This window comes from Acartia tonsa, chromosome 12, assembly GCF_053477335.1.
Source record: "Acartia tonsa isolate MP-2025a chromosome 12, ASM5347733v1, whole genome shotgun sequence".
Lineage (NCBI taxonomy): Eukaryota > Metazoa > Arthropoda > Copepoda > Calanoida > Acartiidae > Acartia > Acartia tonsa.
The window spans coordinates 27,051,059-27,072,275 of record NC_137271.1 but is presented as its reverse complement, the minus strand read 5'-3'; the positions used below and the strand labels follow the sequence as shown (position 1 = coordinate 27,072,275).

Sequence of the window (21,217 nt, the reverse complement as noted above, 5' to 3'; positions counted from 1 at the left end):
ATATATGTATGTAGACGACGCGATTTACAAAAAAGCAATTGTTCCTTGAATTATTATATGCTTCGATAAATAAATTATAATTATAATCTGCTAATAAAAAGTTTATTACGTGTTAAATATGATCTTTTAGCGTTATTTTAATTAGATTTTTGGATAAGAGCTACTCTGTAATTGTAGTAGTATTTTCAAAGGACACTTCGTTTGAAAGGTTTATGCTATTTTCGGATCTGGTATGATTTAAAACCATTGCATTGTTTAGTGCCATAGGTCAGGTTTATCCAACCCCTTAAATTTGCTAGTGGGTGGATAACCCCCCCCCCCTCTGCACGCCCTAGGTTTTTAAAAGCCTGAGCATTTGCTTTTGTGACATTGGCTGGTTTCAAAAGGTTAGGCGTTTGACGTTTAGCGTTTGGCATCCTATTAAAGAGAAGCAATAGACACCTACGTAAAAACTGGAAGGGAATAAGAATTAATTCAAAGTTTTGAAAAGAATTTAAAAATAGAAAATTTGTTAACAAAAATAGCTTAAACTAAGATTTTTTTAATGCATTTCATTTTTAGTAGAAGTAATATTCAAAGAACAAATAATTATAAAAAAAAATACATATATCCAGTATATCGCAAAAAGGAAGATTTTGCTAACGTTGGTTCAATGATGGCCTTGATATAGACACATAGTCTAGTAAAAGAATAGCTGCACTATTTAATTCCAACTTAAATCTTTGTCAGTCATACTCTTCTTTATTTTTCCAGAATAATATCTCTTCCCACCTAAACATAGTTACAACAAAACATATTAGACTATTGTTGCTTTTCTTAGGCAATTCATTTTTTAGAGTGACTCTAAGCTTGTTTTGCTTAATAACATTTTTTTATATAACAAATCAAGTAATTTTCCAAACCCGATTAATTTTAGCTAAATAAACTCCTGTTCTAAACGTAATGAAAATACAAATATCGTTTGTTTTTATAGAAATTGTACATGAAAAATAATATACAATTCAATGGTATTTATTTTCTGTCCGCGGACAACTGTTTATAAAACCATACGACAAATACTTACTAACATTTAAATGGAAGACATACCTATAAAAAAACAAACAAATATAAAGTAGATTCATTACTAATATCTAACATGTAACATGTTTTCAAATAGTCTAGAATTAATATATCTATTGCTTTTGTATTGATTAGAGCCAACACATGTTATTCGATATGTTTCTTTAAATATTAGTTACATGTTTAGACATTCAAATATTTTTTAACTTTGGATGTTGGAGGGGGGGGGGAGGGGGATTTTAATCACAAGCCTCCCCCCATTGTATTTTTTATAATAAATTTAATCAAGAAATTTTTGAATTTTTTTTTATATTTTTTTTTACTTTGATGTTAACAATATTGTTATTAATAATATTAGCGGTTACGCCCCTAGCGTGTAAAAGCTCTGAATGGGCAGGTGAGGAAAGAAAGCAGTCTAAAACCATCCTAAGACTTAAATTTGAAAATAAGTAGCCAAAAACCATCTCGGGACAAATGTGAAATTTACCAAAAATGGAGAACTAAATGGGTTCAGGTAAAAAAAACCTTACTACTTTATCAACAGGATAACTTTAATGTATTTTTATAGTTTTGCTTAGTGTTGGCCTTAATATCGAAGCGAATATCATGAAAGCTAGCCTAAAAAGCGTTTTGTAACTATTTTCCCGTTCTTCTATACTTTTGACAGGATGTACATAAAATTGTGGCAACTGTAGATCATCTCTTAAGTGATAAATGCTTATGGTTGAATGCTTCACTAGGCCAAGTATAGTAATTTTATGTTTTTATAGTAATTCTAAATAATTTAAAAGGAAATAGCCACAAACCTGCCTCAAGCCTCACGTTTCTTCTCAAAGAAGGGGGAGGGAAAGGTTAGTACCCTATCTTTTAGTTTTTAGGAAGGATGATATCATTTGGGAATTTCCTATAACCAATAGAAATAATAAAAGTCTGATATAAATTTTTAATGAAAGTATACATGTTTTCATATCTCATTATAGTGAAAAACATTTTTATTTATTTTCAAATCTAAAAACATTGTATGAGAAAAAATTATGATTAGAATAATGTTTTGCCTGTTATAAATAATTAAAAATTTAAAGCTTTTATTAATCTTAATCCAGACTGTGCTAAATGAACAGAATTTGCCTTTTTAATGTAATATGCAAACATAAAAGATTAAGATCAAATATTCTTTTTTATATGTATCTTTTAACTCCAGGGAACTTGAGGGATAAGACAATGGAAATTAATTGATTTAAATCCCCAGTGATTATGAACCAAAATTTGTACATAGCGAGTTTAAACCAGAAAGCTTTATTAAAAGTACTTACAGTTTTAAGAGTACATGGGTGTCATAATGATTTATTGTCTAATGTTCCCTCCCTCCCTGGTTATTTCAACCAAAAATAAAGACAAACCAATTACAATTATAAAAACCACCAAGCAGAAAAAAAATCTGTAACATTCCTTAATAAACGGATAGCCAAACACACAAATCATGATTTTCTTGGCTGCAAATAAAGATAGATGTCTGAATTTTATTGTTAAGATTCTCATGGAAATTTGGCATATGATTAATAATTCACCTTTTTCCCGACTTTTCTTCAAAATAACCCTGTGTTAAATGAAATTTTATTGGTGACTATCAAAGACAGATGTCTGAATTTTCTTGTGAAAATTTCCGTGCCCATTAATTAATTACTTTATTACTTGTTGAATCAATACCTTTGGTTATTTAGTAAATTGTTTTATTTGCAGGTTTCAATACTGTTGACTTAACACGTTAAACCTTTTATTAAGACCAATATAAAAATAAGATAAAATAACATTTAAATGGACCTTCTACTAAAGGATACCGCCACCTTTAAAATAATTGAATTCCTACTCATTTTTCCCTGCAAATAACAAAGATAATTTTTTACTCTGTTTTTAAAACATTAAAATTAATCCTGGTTAATAAACACAAAATTTGCCTTTAAATTGTTTTTAAGATTATCATTATTCTTATATAAAACAGGTAGGATGTCCAATTGCATGTCTGTTTTTATAGTAAAAGATCTCGAAAACCACTAAAACACTTAATAATCTGTTTTAAGGACATGGGTAAATTTCAATATGTTTTTGTGCAGTTTGAGTAATAAATGTTTTTAACACTCTGATGCTTCAGGCGAAGCTGCTTGCATTATATATGGTACATTATATTGAAGGTTATATGTGATGATCAAACTAAATATAGACAGTCAATAGACTTCTAGCTTCTAAAATATTAAACTATAAACCACATTTTAACATTAAAATCCATATAAACAACTTTGAATAATCTACATAGGTAGTTGTACTTTACCACTTAAAATGAAAATGATTGCTTTTTTAATAGAAAATGATAATTATTGAGACAACGTGGGTTGTTTCTTTAACATCTTATTTTCGATAGCTTAATAAGAAATTTTAAGAAGTAACACTAAAAAATGCGGCAAAATAGTTTTCTTTGAAATATTTATAAATGGATTTATTATTCTAGGATCTTACACAAGACTATCATGTACTCTAATGAAGTGAAACTTGTAGCTGGCTAACATAACGATACCCCTTCCCCTTTACTCCTTCTGGATAAACGAACTACCTATGTTATTAACCTTAATTGATGACAATTTATCCCCTGTCATAATATCCACGTATATTCGATATCCATATTTCTTGTTTCTAACGCAGCTTCTATAAAACTATGGGTGGTTCTAACTTCCATCACACAACGTCACTAAAGCTTTTAGTTCTACTGCGCTATATTTTATTGTCCGTATATTTTAATGGATGTGTTTTTATCATGTTAAAGTAAATCTAATTCTTAATCATTGAAGCTTAACCCAAATAATAATTATCAAAGTGTAGTAATAACACAATTATTTTAAAAATATAGGAAATAAAAAATAAAATGTTATGATTAAAAGGATCGATGAACTATAGAACAAAGAAGTATAATTTTTCTTTTATAGTTAGATACCTTAAACAAAATAGCCAAAATATAGCCTAAAATTTGACAAAAAAAGTTTATACAAATTAACTTATAATTTTTAATTATTATTTGAGTAGCTTCGTTAATAAAACTATAGTATAATTATTAGTAAAAAGAGAGCGATTTAATTGTCTCATGGTTAAATTAATTTAGCTTACTAGGACTCTCAAGTGTTCATACACAGAATTCATACTTTTTTTTTATAAATATAACAAAATATTAATTATTTGGCCTTTACTAAAGGGAAGTAAGAGCTAACCTTACCAAATAGGATTTTAGAAAAAATTCCTCTGAACTTTACTTCAATATTTACTAAAAAAATAAAGGGAATCTTAACAGAGGGACAGACAGACGGACAACCAAATATTTTCATCTTACTTTGAAGTTTCTATGCGTAGTTTCTTGCAAAAAACAGAAATATAATATGGACTGATAGGAAGCTTCCCTGAAATTAATTTGTTGGTTGTATTATTGGTACAGCTTACTGTTAGCCCAGCAGGATACATGGTTGACGCAGTGACAGGGATAGGTAGTTTTAAAAAATTTAAAATACACAGCTGGAAAAGGGAAAAAGCTCAACCATGAAAAAGGATTCATCATGTTTTTTTTCAAATTGAAGTTAGGGTACATTAGACTTCAAATTATACTGTTTTATAAACATTTAATTTTTATCGATAAGTTTTAGAACTTTTATCAAATTGGTTGGTACAAACTACCAGTGTAAGGAAATTGTTATAGATGAATTAAACCGACATTGTGCCATCCCTTCGGGTTTTCTCCACTAATTTGGTAAGATTGTATATTTTTCTGGGTCTTTCTTTATCCCTAAAGGACTAAAACCCTGACCTATTACAACCTAACCTAAGTTTTAAAAACAAAGCAGTATAAAGCATATTATTTATTATTTAAGGATTAGTAATATCAAAATTGTCCCATTTAATTTCTGGTTTATACACTTTCTAATTAATTTTGAAGAACTTTAATATATTTCCGCTGTCCAATTGTTAGTGATTCCAAAATTTTGACAGTCATTATTAACAAAATTAAGCTTTATATCAAAATATTTTACAGTAGTGTGCTAATAATATTATTATTACTCTGATACAAAAATTAATAAAAAATTAAAAGTTGAATTAATTTTACATTTTAAAATTGCAATCAATCAATCAACATAGAAAACAGTAGAAAAGGTTTAATATTTTATAAGAAAAGTCACATGTATCTTAAGGGATAAGACAATGGACGATAAATTGTTGTACATCCTTAATTATTTTAAAGAATAATACACCTTCTTAATTTTAAATTGTTGACGAAACATTGGACAAACATTTTTACTACGCAATTAAGATTTGATAATAAACTTGATAAGTTTGAAGCTAACGAATAAGAAATGTGTCGGGGCAAGGATTTCAAATTTCTACCTGACTATATATCTGTAATTATCTATGAAAAAAGGAAAACCAAGAAAAGATTTGACAAATTAGCTAGTATTGTGGTTTAATTCAGTTAAACATTTTTGCCACAACTTCACAAATTATTAAAATGATGACGTAATAGCTATATATCGCATCGTATTCTAGGCAGCTTTTCGTGAATATTAAAATTAAAAATTATTATGAGATAAAAAAAATGTTAAGACCCATCTACTAATTAAAATTTAGTTTATTAAATATCTAAAAAAATTCATAAATTGCGCTGCTGCTTGATAAAACTGTCCTTGTTTTTTAATCTGTTAACTTCGCTTCATGTATCGTTCATTTTCCTTCATTCAATATTGCGATGTCTTCCTATTAATCGTTGAATATTTAAATCAATATCTAGGCACTAAAAATGCCTGATATAAAAAAATATTGTCTTTATGGCTTATTTTGATTTATTTTGTTTATGATTTTGCTTTTCTTTGTAAAATTAGAGAAAAAATAATTTACAATTTCATAGAAAACATTATATCAGATTCAGTGATTGGGACATTTGTAAAGAAAACAAAGATTTGAATTTCAAAATTACAAAAAAAAATTTCTTGTTTGCAAGTCCCAAAACTACCAAGCTTTGTTTGATAGATTTCATGCCTCGTATGTTCGAAACACCCAACAGACAACCAACTCTTTGATTTTACCATCTTTGTCTGGAAGTCTTAACTGTTCATGGAAATAAGCATCTGATTTACATAACATGTTTTTAATGACCGTACGAACGGACCAACATTAATTGTAGAAAAACTTCGCTTTTAAAAACTATAATTTTACTACAATTGAATAAAATCTTTTCTCGTATTCATTCGAGTCCGGTGGATAGGAACCGGTTCTCATCCATGCGAAAAAAACTATGTCTAGCACCGAATTATATTCAGCTTTCTACGAATATAGAAATGTACAATCATACATTCTATATCCGCGGAAAGCCGTTTATAATACGATGCGAGAAATAACTATATCTTCCCTAATTAATCTAATGTTGATTCTACGAATAATTTTCCTTGTTCTACAATATATTATACAATATTTTTAGGGAGGGAGTGGACATAAGACTGTAAATTTTACTGGTACCCAAAGTTTCATAACCAAACTTTTGGTACTTTTATCGAATTAGTTGGTTTCAAATTAGTAGTTTTCAGATTTTTTGTTTAATTTTGGATACTTTTATTGATTTGTAATTTGTTGGTTAGTAATTTTCTTACTTTTTAACCAATAATTTAAATCTAAAAAAGAGGTAATTTTCTTATCATTATTTGGGATGTCCATTAATTTTCCTCTAATGTCTTATCCATTAAGATCCCTGAATATTGTGCACTTTTGGGAACTTTTCATCATTTTTTCCCATTGTTTTTGTCATTTTTTGTATTCTTCATTCGATTATTATCCAGTGATAAGCATAAAAATGATGATTTTCAATTAAAAGATGATACGAATTATGTGCTTTACAGTAATCTCTACGTAAACAATTTTCTTTCTTTGTGTCAGAATTTCTTTTGGGAAAATCTTTTGTTGAGTGTTATTAGAACTTTGCCTCTTTATTTGTAGGCTTCGTTAGTAAGAACTTTTAGAGATCTTATGTTTAATTTCTTGCATTTGTTGCGTAATCTAGGTGACCATTTTTACTGTTACATATTAGGAAATTTTAAGCCGAAGTATCATTCGGGATACTACGGCCAACAGTTTTAAATCTATTTCCTTTTTTAAAGGCACTATAAAGAGCTTTAACTTAATTACTTTGGGATCAAATAACCAGACTTGAATTACAAGCAACTATAAAGTAACTAATACCCTAGCTTAGGGAAGAGGGGACAATGGGCTGTAAATGATACAGGTAGCCAAAGATTTTTATACTCGTTCTCATATTCGTTGACTTAAACACATTTGGGAATTGTATTAAATCTTGATTAATTGTTTCAAACAAGAATTGCCCATTTTTTATCAATATTGATATCGAGAGGAGTGTAAATTTTAGATTTTATCATCAATTTTGCTTCCATTGTCTTATTTCTTAAGGCCCCCACTAATATGTATGTACCATTTTAAAGGTCATTCTTTGTAATTAAAACGGGTTCTAGAGACTTTTTTAACAAATTGTATTGCAGTAAAATGTAATTGATATGCCAATGAGATTTTAATAAATTTTGCCCAACAAAGTTAATAAATGATCCGTTTTGTATGATTATATATTTTATTTCTTTATAATGTGATATATTTAATAATCAACCATTTACCTTTCTTTTAGTATTAGCTTTAATGACATTTAAACAATTGTTAAAAGTCACCATTATGTACCCTAAAGTTTTAAGATAATTATCAAAGTAATAAACCCCATTAGACTAATTAGTTATTAAATTACAATAAACTGTAGGAAGAGGCATATGTCATTAAGCCAATACCTCAGAATCAATAATTTAAGTAGCAAAGCAACCCTAATGATGATACATCAAAATTACTCCTTTTTTAGATTAAAATTATTAGTTAAAACGTTTGAACACTCATCTAAATGAAGCAACCAATCAAAATTTAACAAAAAGGCCCACAGATAAGAAAACGTTATTACGAAGACTTTCGGGACTAGTATAAAAAACAGCCCAATGTCCCCTCCCTCCCTGATGGTACACACACTCATACACTAATATGAACAAGGATATCTATGTCAGTGAGGATAGAGGATGCGCATGTCAAAATTACAAAGTACAGTATTGCTTATTCAAAACATTTTTTTGTTTTGTTTCAATGTTGCAAGCATTAATCAAAATAAAAAGATTTAGATAAAAAAAATATTACCTCGAGTAATCCACACTGATTTTTTAAAGATAATTTTTATTGATAAGTTCAATATAAAGTGTTTCTTTGTTTTATCCAAATAAAGACATATCTCTCTAATGAGTTTTGTTATTTGGATACAACAATCTAATTAGTGCTCAACGGAATAGCAGTCAATATATACAGGTTTATCTTAGCATAATAACAATAATTTACTTTCCTGTATGGCTTTAAAACTGAATAATTTCAATAAACAACACATCTTCAAAGGTTACTGATATAGAATAAGGAAACAAATATAAAAGAATGTACAATTAAGAGAAAGATAGCGTACAAAAAATCTTGAGTGGTTGAGAAAGTAATTGTATTAATGAGTAACCCTGTTAGTGAGGAATAAGATTACTTGAAGGGCAGTAACGCATATACAATTTGACAATGAAATCCTTGAAAATAAAGATTTTGTGAAAGAGAGCGTACAGAAAACTGAGTAAATAAGCAAGTAATCGTATTAGTAAGTCAGTTGTAGAGTGAGGAATAAAATTACTTATAGGCAATCAACGCATCCGCGACTTAAGAAGGTTACGGACTCAACATCTAAGAATAAATGTAAAAGAATGTACAATTGAGAGAAAAAGAGTGTATAGAAAAAAACTGAGTTGAATGAGTCAGTCTTAAAGTAAGGAATAATATAACTTATACAGATGTAATGCATCTGCGACTTGAGAAGGTTACTGACACAAAATCTGTGAACCAATATGAAAAGGTTACTGAAAAAGGTCGTTCAGTTTCAGAACAAGAGCATTTTTTTCCATGGGCAGGTATAATTTTAATGAATATTGAAAAGAATTTACATAATCCCTGTGTTATATATGGCCTATATAAGGACCTCAATGGGTACCTAAGGGTCGGGGTAAACGGGGTAAAGTAGTAGGCCCTCCACTTTACATTTTAGTTTAAAAAAAGAAAAGTAAAAAAACTTAGGTAACCAGTTTTTTCAGGAGGCGATTACTATTGGGAGGTTGAAGTTATCCTCCCAAAAAATAGGACCTATGAGAAGCTTAAATGTAAAGAAGAATAATATTGGGTAGCGTGATCACACACAGACAACAATCCTGTTACTTTTATATAAGGATAAACCATGAAAGAGCTAGATTTTTTAAAGTTTGCTTTTTCTATTAATTTCTACTACTTGTTTTTATGGACACATATCAATGTCAGTGAAATATTTGAATAGCTAAATCTTCAAATTAAAGGATGTTCATGGGAAACCTAATTATTTTTACTAATTATTTATAAAAAAAATTGTATTATGAAAAGGGTTAAAAGAGCATTGAAAGGCTAGTGTCCAATTCAAATTTAAAGCTCCTATGGAGGATCTAATGTGGTTCAGATTTCGGCTCAAGGAACTTAAACCAACAACCCCTCTCCCCCTATGAGAAAAATTTATGTAATCTATGATTTTATTGGATTTGTATGAACATCTTATGATTAAAAAGTTTTCTGTCAATCCTTAAAATTTTGCTTCCTAATTCACCAGAACAAATTGTTTTATCGTGAACCCGAGAGAATTTTATATTTTCCTTAAGGATTGATATATCAACTATTTACTAAAATGATATCATTCAAGGTAATTGTAAACATAAGTATCGCAATTTTACCCCAATCACATCTTGGACGAAAAAAAACCTAGAGGCCACTATCATACAATATGTCAATAAATTGAGTAACAAACGAACAAAAATATCTACATAGGAAACTAAAATATTTTTTTAAAGAATCAGTTTATGTTTGTATGTAAGTGTATAGCATAATACATGGCACCAGGGCAAAGAAGTTAAATTTTTAAATCTGTAAATCGGATATTGTGACAATATTTTAATGTCAAATAGTTTTTCTTTCAAAGGTATTTCTTTAATTCAGCAAAACTCAGATTTTTCATTTTCCCAAATGCGGACAACTGTCTATATTGCCATGCGATAAATATATATATTACAAACTTTAAATTTACTGAATTTTTTCATCTCTCATTAATTAATGTAATTTGGTGCAAACATATTCTTTCGTGACAAATCAGTACTGAAAACGAGCAAAGTGAAAAGAATCATATCCTCGTTTCAATATTAATGAAATAATCAAAATGTTTTTGATTTTTGATTCCATGACACCGACAAAATATTTGGTTGGCAAATTGCAAGTTTTGGTAGTGAATGGGAGATCGTAGTTTTAAAACTTTGGGGAAACTTTAATGTACAGGCTATTGTCCCTTCCCTATCAGCTAAATTTTCTGCTTAGTAAAGGCCTTTTCTATGACTGTATGTAGATAACAACTGTTTAAAAACTACCTCACCTATCCTATGGATATTTTTACTAGATTAGTTTGTAATGTTGCACATTTTCTTCGTACTGTAATGGACTGACAGCCAAAGTTAGTAAACAAGATATTTAAGTCAACTTTATTCAAAAGCAGCCAAAATTCCGTCTAATTTCAGAGACTGAATATTAATAGACAGATTATCATTAGAGGTCTCTAGTGTGGTGGGGGGGGGGGGGGATAATTTTAACCAACCCATTTTAGATTTTAGTTTTAAAAAGATTAATTTTAAAAAATTTGTTGGACGGATAATTTTATTTCTAAGGGCAATTTCTATTGGGACGGTGGTGGTACTCTCTCCCAAAATACTTTTAGACCTTTACATTGAAAAGGAGAACCATATCGGTTCCGCAGTTATCGAGATCCTTCGTTACACATACACACACAAATAGACACAAAAATATACAGAGATCCTTTTACTTTATCATAAGGATTATATAACAGACAGACATTCCAACAGTTTGAATTATAGAGTATCTTCGCAACTAATAACAGTATCTTCTATACCAGATGATAATTTTCTCACATAAATCTTAATTTTACATCCTAAATCATTATTATTAGTACGAGATGTATTAGAGAGATGAAAGAACAATTTTGTCCAAAGGAATTGGGCATTTTTAGCAAGATATTAATATCATTATAAGAAAAAGAAAAGTTTGATTCAAATATGTATATTTTCATATACATTTAAGTTTTTCATATATGATATTGTTACTTTAGATTTTGATTATTCTGAAATCTTTAAAATTTAATTGTTCGGAATGATTCGTTTACTAAAAGTTATTAAATTCTTCTGAAACGATATTCTATTCTTTCAAACAATGGCGTGCACTTAGTTTTGTCAAGGAGTGCACGAACCGCACTAGAAAGTTTTTACACCCCCCTAAGATAAAAAATCGAGGGGATTTTTTTTAGTGTTAGGGGTTGGATCTCTAGTTGTCCATTCACTCACTCAAAAGTAAAAAAAGTGTCCCTGAATTTGTAACTTGACTTGCGAAGAGCACAAATTATTTTTAATAGCCCTTTAACAATTAGTGTTTAGCTTTTTTGCCTTGACACCCCCTTTGGCTGTATTAGTGGCGTGAATCAGGGAGGTTTAGACACTTGTCAAGGGGGGTGTTAATGTGTATGGGGTTTCAAACCACTTAAGTTTGCCAGCGCGTTGCAAACACCCCATTCTGCACGCCACTGCTTTCAAAAAAATTACCTAAAGTACCACAAAGCAACTCGTAAACTTTGTTTTTCAAATTACATTTAATAAAATTACTTTCATAAGTAGCGCAGCAATAACAAGCTAAAAACAATTAGTGTTGCAGAAAATAATATTATAGTAATGAGATTTTTAAGATCTTTAAAATTGACTTCAAAATCCAATAATTTTTTAATTTTCTAAACATGCTCGAACGAAGTATGTTTTCCTTTGAACTTAATTGTCCTTGTTAAAAGATAAAATAAATATTTTCCCTTTATGTAACCAAAATTTTTAAAATATATATTTTTATGAAATAGATCAAATTTAAAACATTAGATTATATTATCAAATTAACGCTTCAAGCTAAATAACATAATGTATTAGATTTGTAAAAGCAAAGCTTTTCTATAATAAGAATAGGTCTGTCAATAACTAATAACTATGATAACAGTTTTGATAGAGTAGCAACTCTAAAATAGTCAGTCCGTATGTCCATTTTTAACATGTTTAGAGATTTTTTACAAGATGTAGTAGTGGTAGGGTACCTTATAATTAACGACGTATCTCTATAATAGAGTATAAAAACATTAGTTAGTTGACATTAGATATCATATCATGTATTTAAGTTAAATTTGTTAATGTGTTGTTTGTCCGTCTTATTGGTTGAGCTTCGCTTTTATGAATGTTATCAGCCTTTTAAAGTTTTGTACAGAAACACTTTAATTTATAATTGTAATTATAGTTAGCCATATAAGCAACAAAAATGTACAAAATGAATATTGGCTCATTTTAATCATGTAATGCGTGTTTAATTTTTTTATTTTTTAGATGTCTATTTCCTATTGAACCGCAATTACTATTCTTTGAGAAATTAGCATTTTAGAAGTTTTTATATAATCAAACTTTCAAACAAACATTGAATAAAATACAAATTATTGTCAGTAAAATTGTTAATGAAATGCTAATTATTAGTTAATTATTTATACAGTTATAAATAAAAAAAAATTTTATCCATAAACATTTTTAATAAAATAATATTTTTTAAAGTTTTTATTGGTTTTTTTATCATGTTCATATTTTACTTGCTGTTAAATTTTAATAAAAGCCTTAAAAGTTCTCTAACCTAATTCTTTTTTTATATTGTTTGATACATTGCACTGAGAAGCTTCGCTAGTAAAACTGTTTTTATCTAATTTACTGTAAAGCTTGATTTAATTGCTCTGAGCAATAAAATATCTGATTATTACAGCTTATGGGTTTTTCAAACAGATGGAAAACAAAAATATTTTTTATTGGCGCAGCTTCTCTATAACTGTCGATTCTTAAACGCGTGATCTGTACTTTATTTGTTGGTGGATTTCAATATTCAAGTTCATTTTTTTAATACTTATAAAAATAAGCAGGATGTCTGTCTGTGTGTCTTTAGATCTTGATGCTATCTTTTACAGAGAAGCTTATTATGTGTCCTAATGTTCTATAGAGGCGGCGTAGCCTATAGTCCATTTATAATAAATTGTAATGTTTTCTTTGTTTCAGGCTTTTTTTCTGATCCTTTTTTTTTAATTTCGAATACAGAAACTCTTGATGGTAGAGGAAAAAAAACAGAAAATTAATCCACTTCAAATTGTTGTTCTCTAGAGCAATACAGACAGACCGACGGACAAAAATCAGCAGTCTATTGTAAATAGAAGCCGAGAAACTCACCAAAACGTTTCAGACAGAATTATTTCTAATCATAAAGTAGCTTAGTCAATAAAAACATTCTTACCAATGTAATATATGAATAGAAATGGCAAATTAAGTGTTTAACATTTGGTAACCAACAAAAAGCAGTGTTTTTAAAAAAGGTCTTCGCGTACAAAAGAATCCGAAGCGCTAAAAAGAATTTACTTCTTTCTTCAGTTACGGCTATCTGTGTCTTAAATCTTCTTTGGTTGAAACAAGGAAAAAAGGAATACATATCTTTATTATTTCATGTTAAAAAATAATTTTACTTTGATGAATTTCGAATAATTTATAAGTGCTTTATTAATTTTATCTTGCATTATAATTCCTGTAGCAATGAGGTACAATTTTGATTGTGAAACCATTACCCTAAAATCCATGCGTTAATTTTTAATAAATATGTTATTTTTTTTTGTTATTTTGTCACCAATATTTAGTTCAAAGTTATATTTTGTCATCCTTGGACTATTGAGTATAATGTAAAAAGCTGCCAGATATGCGTTTTTACAACCATTTTCAATTACTTTATCCAAGGTAAAAAGCGTTTAGTTGAGAAACAAAGTTATGTTTAAATGTCATAGAAGTCAAAACAAAAAGATGTCTTGAAAAAGATGTTGATAATATTGTCATTTTTTTGTTAGGAGATATTTTAGATTTACATTTTAGCAAATATTTACAGGGATCATAAGGGATAAGACAATAAAATCGATTTATTTCTTATCATAATAAAACAAAATTTCCCTTTCTTTAAATTATGTTGGTAGAAAAGTTTGGACATCTAGATTTTCCAAACAATCAATGTAATAAAAGTTCTCAAGATTACAAAACTTTTAAAAAAATTTTATTATCCAATATCCTCTCTCTCCCTGAAAATCTTATTGTTAATATTGAAAAGAAGTATTTATAAATTTTCTAAATGCTCAGTAAGATCTAGTAAACAGCTGAAACAAATCTGCTCATAAATTTAGTATTGGACAAAATTCATTGTTCTTCTGTATCAGACTGTAAGAATGAAAGTTATGTTAAAGAAACGACTGTTATTTCAAACCTTATTTATAAAGTAGATCCGCATCTAAGAACATCCCTCTTACCTTTAATATTTTGAAGATTTACTTAAACTCTTAAACCACCACAGTAGACATTGAACTTATCTGAAAGAGATTAGATTTGTTAATAATAGTTGAAAAATATCATGATATTTCATATATTGCTCGCTTATTGTCTTGGTGGTGTCGGGTTCGAACCACATCGCGACATAACAAAGGCGTTCAAACTGGTAACGACTGCAACTATCAAATAGAGATATATCAATAACATGATGTGGAATGCTTTTAGCCTAAAAATAGGTGGAACGCATTAACATGGCTTGCCTTTAAGAGAAGGGATGCTAAAAAGCTAATAAGATTGAATATTGCAGAAAGAAATAGTCACATAGTAATTTTATTGCTATTGCAATCTCCCTCCCTAAGTTGAGATGTAAAATTTAACCAAAACCAAGTTAACATCTGTATAAGCAAGAAAGCCTTTTGTAATTTATTTCAATTTACCCCCGGGCTTTTTCTGAGGTAAAAAAATAATAAGTGTTTTTGTATTAGCGTAAAAAATATGCTGTTATCATATGTGAAACTTATTCTTTAGTAATATTGATTCTTGTATAGAAAAAAACATATATTTAATGATAAGGGTTACTGTTGGTCATAATGTCAACGTAAAAATCTGACAAATTATCTTCTGATTTATTATTTTGGGATTGAAATGAAATAGATAATCACCACATTGAATAACTATTGCACAGGGACTGTGAAATGAATGAGAAAATTTACATTTTCAAGCATAATGAAAATTTTTAGACTTACTTATTACTCCATCCTATTACATCTATAATACAAAGTAGAACGATGTCTGTCCGTCTGTCTGTCCGTCTGTCCGTCTGTCCGTCTGTCTGTCCGTCTGAAGCTTAAGATCTCAGTAACCACTGAACCGATTGGGCTCTACTCTTCAGGGAATATACCTACTGGTCCTGTGATGGTTTTAAGCTATTTTCTTGGGGGGTGGGACACCCCCAACCCCCCCAAAAAATGAAAAATACCCCCCCCAAAAAAAAAAAAAAATTTTTACTTTTTCTTTTTAAATCTAAAATACGAAAAATTAGGTTGATCAAACCTTTTGGGGCAAAGCCCCTAGAGGCTAGGGGCGAAGCCGCTAGTTATTACATAAAGTAATAAGCTTTTTTGTCTGTAGCGAAGGATCTTGCTAACTGCTGCACCGATATATGGTTCTCCTTTAAAGTAAAGCTTTTTATAGCGAGAGGAATTGTTTTAACTATTTTGGAGGAGGATATCTTCACCCTCACAAAAGAAAGATGCCCCCCCCCCCCCCGAAAAAAATCATTTCTTCTTAAAACTCAAATTGAAAATGGGGGTGTGGTCAACTTTCTTCCTTTCAGTTTAATACGCCTAGAGGCTTATCCGCTGGTAATATTATAAAGCCTCTATTAACTAAAAGTATTTTTAATTTTATTTTACTTTAAGGTTTTTTATTCAAACTTTTAATGCTTTTCTGCATATAAACAAAATTGTCTTTTTAAAAGCGAAGCTTTTCTATAATTAGGGTCGGTCCGTCCGTCCGTACGTCCGTCCGTCCGTACGTCCGTCCGTCCGTCACGGATAGCTTTTTTCGTTAATTTAGACATGTTAGAATTGTCCTATCGATTTCAAATTTTGCATGGTGCTTCCTTTAGTAGTTAGGTACGATTTAGAAAGCGTAGCAACTCTATAATCATTACCAAAATGTACGTACGTCCATTTTAAACATGTTGATTTTTTTACTTTTTTAAATAGTTTTTTTTCGTTAATTTAGGCATGTTAGAATTGTCCTATCGATTTCAAAGTTTGCATGGTGATTCCTGTAATAGTTAGGTACGAGTTAGAAAGCGTAGCACTCTATAATCATTACCAGAATGTCCGTACGTCCATTTTAAACATGTTGATTTTTTTACATTTTTAACAACAAATTTGTATGTGACCTAATTATCCGATTGGTCTGATTTTTGGTATACTGATTCCTGGAACAACAAAGTACAATATTATAAGCGAAGCAACTCTATAATCAAGTCCTAAAAAATGTAAGTATGTCCATAATCATTATCCTGTATCAAGCAGTTTTTCAACAAATTTACTTACAATTTTGCTTTGACTCTTATACATTCGCATTCTGATTATTCAGTTCTGACATTATACAAGTGTTAATGTCCGTTTGTCCTACCGTTTCAGAGCTTCGCTTTTATGGATGTTGTCATCCTTGTTTTAGAACAATTATCCCTATCCTAAAGAACAAAGAGTTTATCATTATCGAAATGTTCTTTTGTTTTTCCCTTCTTCTTTAGAAATTATTTTCAATTACTTTTGTTACGGCTCTGCATTAGTAGGTTTAGGCTTGGCAGTCGATAATACTTTTAGTTTTATTCTGTCAATTTGTAATTGATTTAAATTTCATTTTAATTATATACTAAAGCATCCAAATGTCCTAAGTAAATTGAAAACTTTTTTGGTTCTTATAATTCAAAAATAGCGAAGCAACTCTTTTAAATTTTAAATGCCTGATAAACACCTACAGGGGGAGACATAATTTTCTCAGTTGTTATGCAAGATAGACTGCTTAAATTTTGGGTGAAGATTCCTTCCATCTTCTTGTTTGTTCTTCTTACTTTAATATTTATCAGCTTCGCTACTTCTGAATAATGCCATCCTGGTTTAAGATTATATTTAGAAAATTTAAAATTTTCTTTAAATTCATGAAACTATTCCCCTGTCAATAAAAACAGGTATTCGACAGCCGAAGCCGTTTAGATTGTTGCTTGCTATTTATGAACAATTTAATTTACAAATTATTAAAAATTATCATAGCCGCAGTCGAATCGCTGTAAAATTAGATTAAATAAAGAAATTGGCATTTAAGATCATCTCTGCCTTTTAGAAACAATTAAAGCACTTAATTAAAAATGTATACATGTACATTTTGTAATTATCACATAAAAAGTTTAATTAAAGGAACGAAACAAGTAGATTGAACTACATATTGTTAGAATAACGTTTAGAATAAGTATATATATTTTACTGATATTAGTTATACCTACAGGGGTGCGTGAACAGACATTTGTCAGGGGAGTATGAGTTTGGAGGGGGTTAAAAAAACCGCCTATAAATCTATATAAAAATAAAGTTTGTAGTTACAATATAATGTCTATTTGTAGATGGAAATTATTTACTAAAGCTAAATTGTCGACGTAAATATTATTTTGATAATATACCATTTTTGTTAGGGTGTGAATTAATCATATTTTTCTAGTTTTATAAATAAACCTAATAAAAAACTTTTTTACTTTTAACCTTAATTCAATACTCGCTCTCTATTAATTTACTTAAAGCGTGATCGTTCTTGTTTTAAGAAAATGCATTGAATTCTATTTTTTTACTACCATCTTAAGGATCAAAATAGAATCATTAGAAACATTTTTATAAAATGAAGTTCCAAAAGAATTTTAGATATAACGGAAGAAATAGAAAAAAAGGACAAATAGCAATTTTCCTATAAATAATGTAGGATGTCTTTGTGTCTGTATGTAACAAATATATCGCTAACCATTTAACTTTTTTGGTTCTCCTTTTAACAATAAATCTTCTTACAAGTCTTGGTAAGGTTTTAATCTATTTTGATAATAAGTGTCACCATCCAAGTAAGTTAGGGAATGTAGGAAATGATTTTCTAATTTTGTAGAATGATATTTTTGTTTACTTGAACTATAATCCTCTGGGGATCAAATATGTTTTGTAAACCAAGAGCGTGCACAGGATTATATCAAGGGGTGCGCGAAGCTCATAGTCTCATTATTCTAATGATTTTTGACAGCACTTCATAAATATAAAATCAAAACTGTTAAACATCTTTTAAGAGGGTGGGAGGGGGAGGGGGGTTGGAGTTTAAAATTATTAACCAACTAAGTTGGTTAGGAGTTTTTATATACATACCCATTCAAATTAAATATGGTCAAAATGCTAAAAGTTTTGACAGGTTACTAACCATAAATAGTGTTGAATATCAGTATTTTCATTGCACTGCAAATTTTATCAGTACCCAAAGTTTTTTTAATCACGTTGTTCGTTAGCTTTGGGTATTTTATTAACTTGGTTGGTCAAACATTTTAACCAATCAATAAAAATCATTGTTTAAGTCACTAAACGTATTTGATCCTCATGTTTAAGTGATGCTGTGTAAGACAATTGTCAACCATTTTTGGTATTAAGACAGCTAGATAAAATTAAACATCATCATTTTATTATAACCAGTTGTGGCTGGCTGTGCACCTAGATTTAAGGATTCATATTTCTTATAGCATAGAATTTACCCATGAAAATTGTTGAAGGCTAATTCCACCTGTTTACGAGATCTTACTGGATTTACATACATAAAAACAGTTAGATTGCAGTTAGTATTGCAGCTACTCTTTATACTCAAGGTTTGGTAGTCTTGTAACTCTATGGCCTACATGTAAAAATAATAGTTTGTAAAATTTCTGGAAAAAAAGATCGAGCTAAAATTAAAAAAAGAAAATTGACAAATAAAATTAAAAACCCTCCAATTTTTACAACTGTAACCTTAATTAAATAATTCTTTAATAAATACATCTTTGAACATAATCTTTCTTGCTTGTTTATTAAGAATGCACCAACTCCCCCCCCCCCTTTATTACCTTGTAAAGTGTACGCTTTTTGACATATGACAAGGATAAAATTGTCATAAATACAACCTACAATGCCTTATATGTACTTTTATACTAAACAATGCAATGTTTATATATTGTTTCTAAATAAGAAAACAGGGAACACTAAATTCAATGCAAAAATACTGAAAATTTAAGTAAGCTTTAATTTCTTTAATTACATAATTGACTGGATGACATAACTAGGTTTGCTAGCATCATGTGACCGCCAGGATATGACAATTAAACAATAGATGTCCCATTTCATATCAATCGAATTACAATACTTAAAAATTCAGTAAACCATTGCTATCAAAAATGTAAAAATATTAAAGAAAGATTAGTTATTTGTCGAATCGTATTATAGACAGCTTTCTGCGGATATTAAAATGAAGAATTAAAAGAATAATACCAGTTTTTTGGGGTCTGAGGTGCCGAAGGCCCGGCTGACAAAACTGGTATTAATTTTAAGATTTCTATTTTAAGATTCGTTGAAAATTGTCTGTAATACAATGCTATACATGATTTTTTCGTATGGCTGAGAACCGGTTCTAATCAGTTTCGAAGCCAAACTGGAAAAGATATAACGAGGTTTCTAGATAGCTTTTTATATGAGCTATTTTATATCATTTATTAAACATGAACAAAGATGAAGAAAAATATTCTACAGAACAATTATATGATATAAAAACACTGAAAAACAGCCTTAAACCTGTCTAGGATGGACCGACAATAATCTTTAACAAAATTTATAGATACATTAGATAGCCATAAGCCGTTTATTATACTTTACAGTACAATAACATACACACAAAACTTCATTATTCTGGAAAATATTCTTTTAGAGAAAAAAAATTGATATTAAGTTTCATGAGCTTTATGAGCGTGTACATTCAAATCCGCATATTGTTCCATGTTTCAAAACAGACGCATATTTTAAAATATAAATAAAAGGGATTGTTGGTGTGATTTCACACAAAGTGAGTGTTGAGCACTGGGACCCCTTATCTTTAAATAAATTAAAAATAAGGGGGTAGGTGTTTTTCATCTAGGCCTACCAAGAACCTAAAATAATCTATCCTAACTCGACCTAAAGTAATAAAAAATAAATAAACAAAGGAAAAACTATCAATCCCACACCATATTTTTATTTTATTTAATTATTTCTAATATTTTTTTTAATCAGGGGGCTATAAGTATTCTACAAAGTGCTATGAGAAAGCGCCGGATGATTTAATGCTGGAAATAATGTAAAGAAGGATAGTTAGTGCTGATGTAATTACTTGCTCTGATTTGTTAATGTGCGGAAGTGGATGTACACCACAATGTGGGTGTGTACTTATCACGATTGGGCATTGTCTTACTACATAAATGCCATTTCTTCAGTTTACATTAGACAATAAATGAATAGACTGATCTAATAAGGTATTTGAAAATTTTGTATCAGTCAAGTAAAGAAATCGTCCAACCTTTTTTGTTTAGGGGAGGGGGGGTGGTAAGAAATCTCAATAGCAGGGTTGATTCTATTTTAGGGGGTAAACTTTCCCTTTTCCCCCTCTAAGATTTTTCAAGGGGACTAAATTTACATTAGGGGGGGGGGTTACTTTGCTAAAACTCCTTTTGAGGTATAAAACACTTATTGAGGGTGTTAAATGTCCCCAATTCTATCTAATTTTAAGAACTAAGTTCGCCAAAAGATTTTGGGGGTATAAACCCCTTCTTTTCTTCGTATTTTCACAGTAACTTTTCTCCTATTTTTAGGCCCCAAGGGGCCAATTGACTAACCCTTCGGGTCAATCACCTAACCCAATATAACATAAAATAACCTATCAAAAGCCATTTTCAAAATACGACGAATCGCCCCTTAAGGGAC

The 21,217-nt window shown here is 29.5% G+C and overlaps 1 protein-coding gene across 4 annotated transcripts in view; it reads right to left on the bottom strand.

Annotated features, from left to right (window-relative positions):
- Positions 1-21,217, bottom strand: part of LOC145334301 (uncharacterized) — a 45,857-nt gene that overhangs the window by 15,454 nt on the left and 9,186 nt on the right. For all 4 annotated transcript variants that reach the window (XM_080179703.1, XM_080179700.1, XM_080179702.1 and 1 more), the window contains exon 2: positions 14,678-14,737. The gene's annotated coding sequence lies outside the window, so the exon portion shown is untranslated. The remainder of the gene's footprint in view (positions 1-14,677; positions 14,738-21,217) is intronic.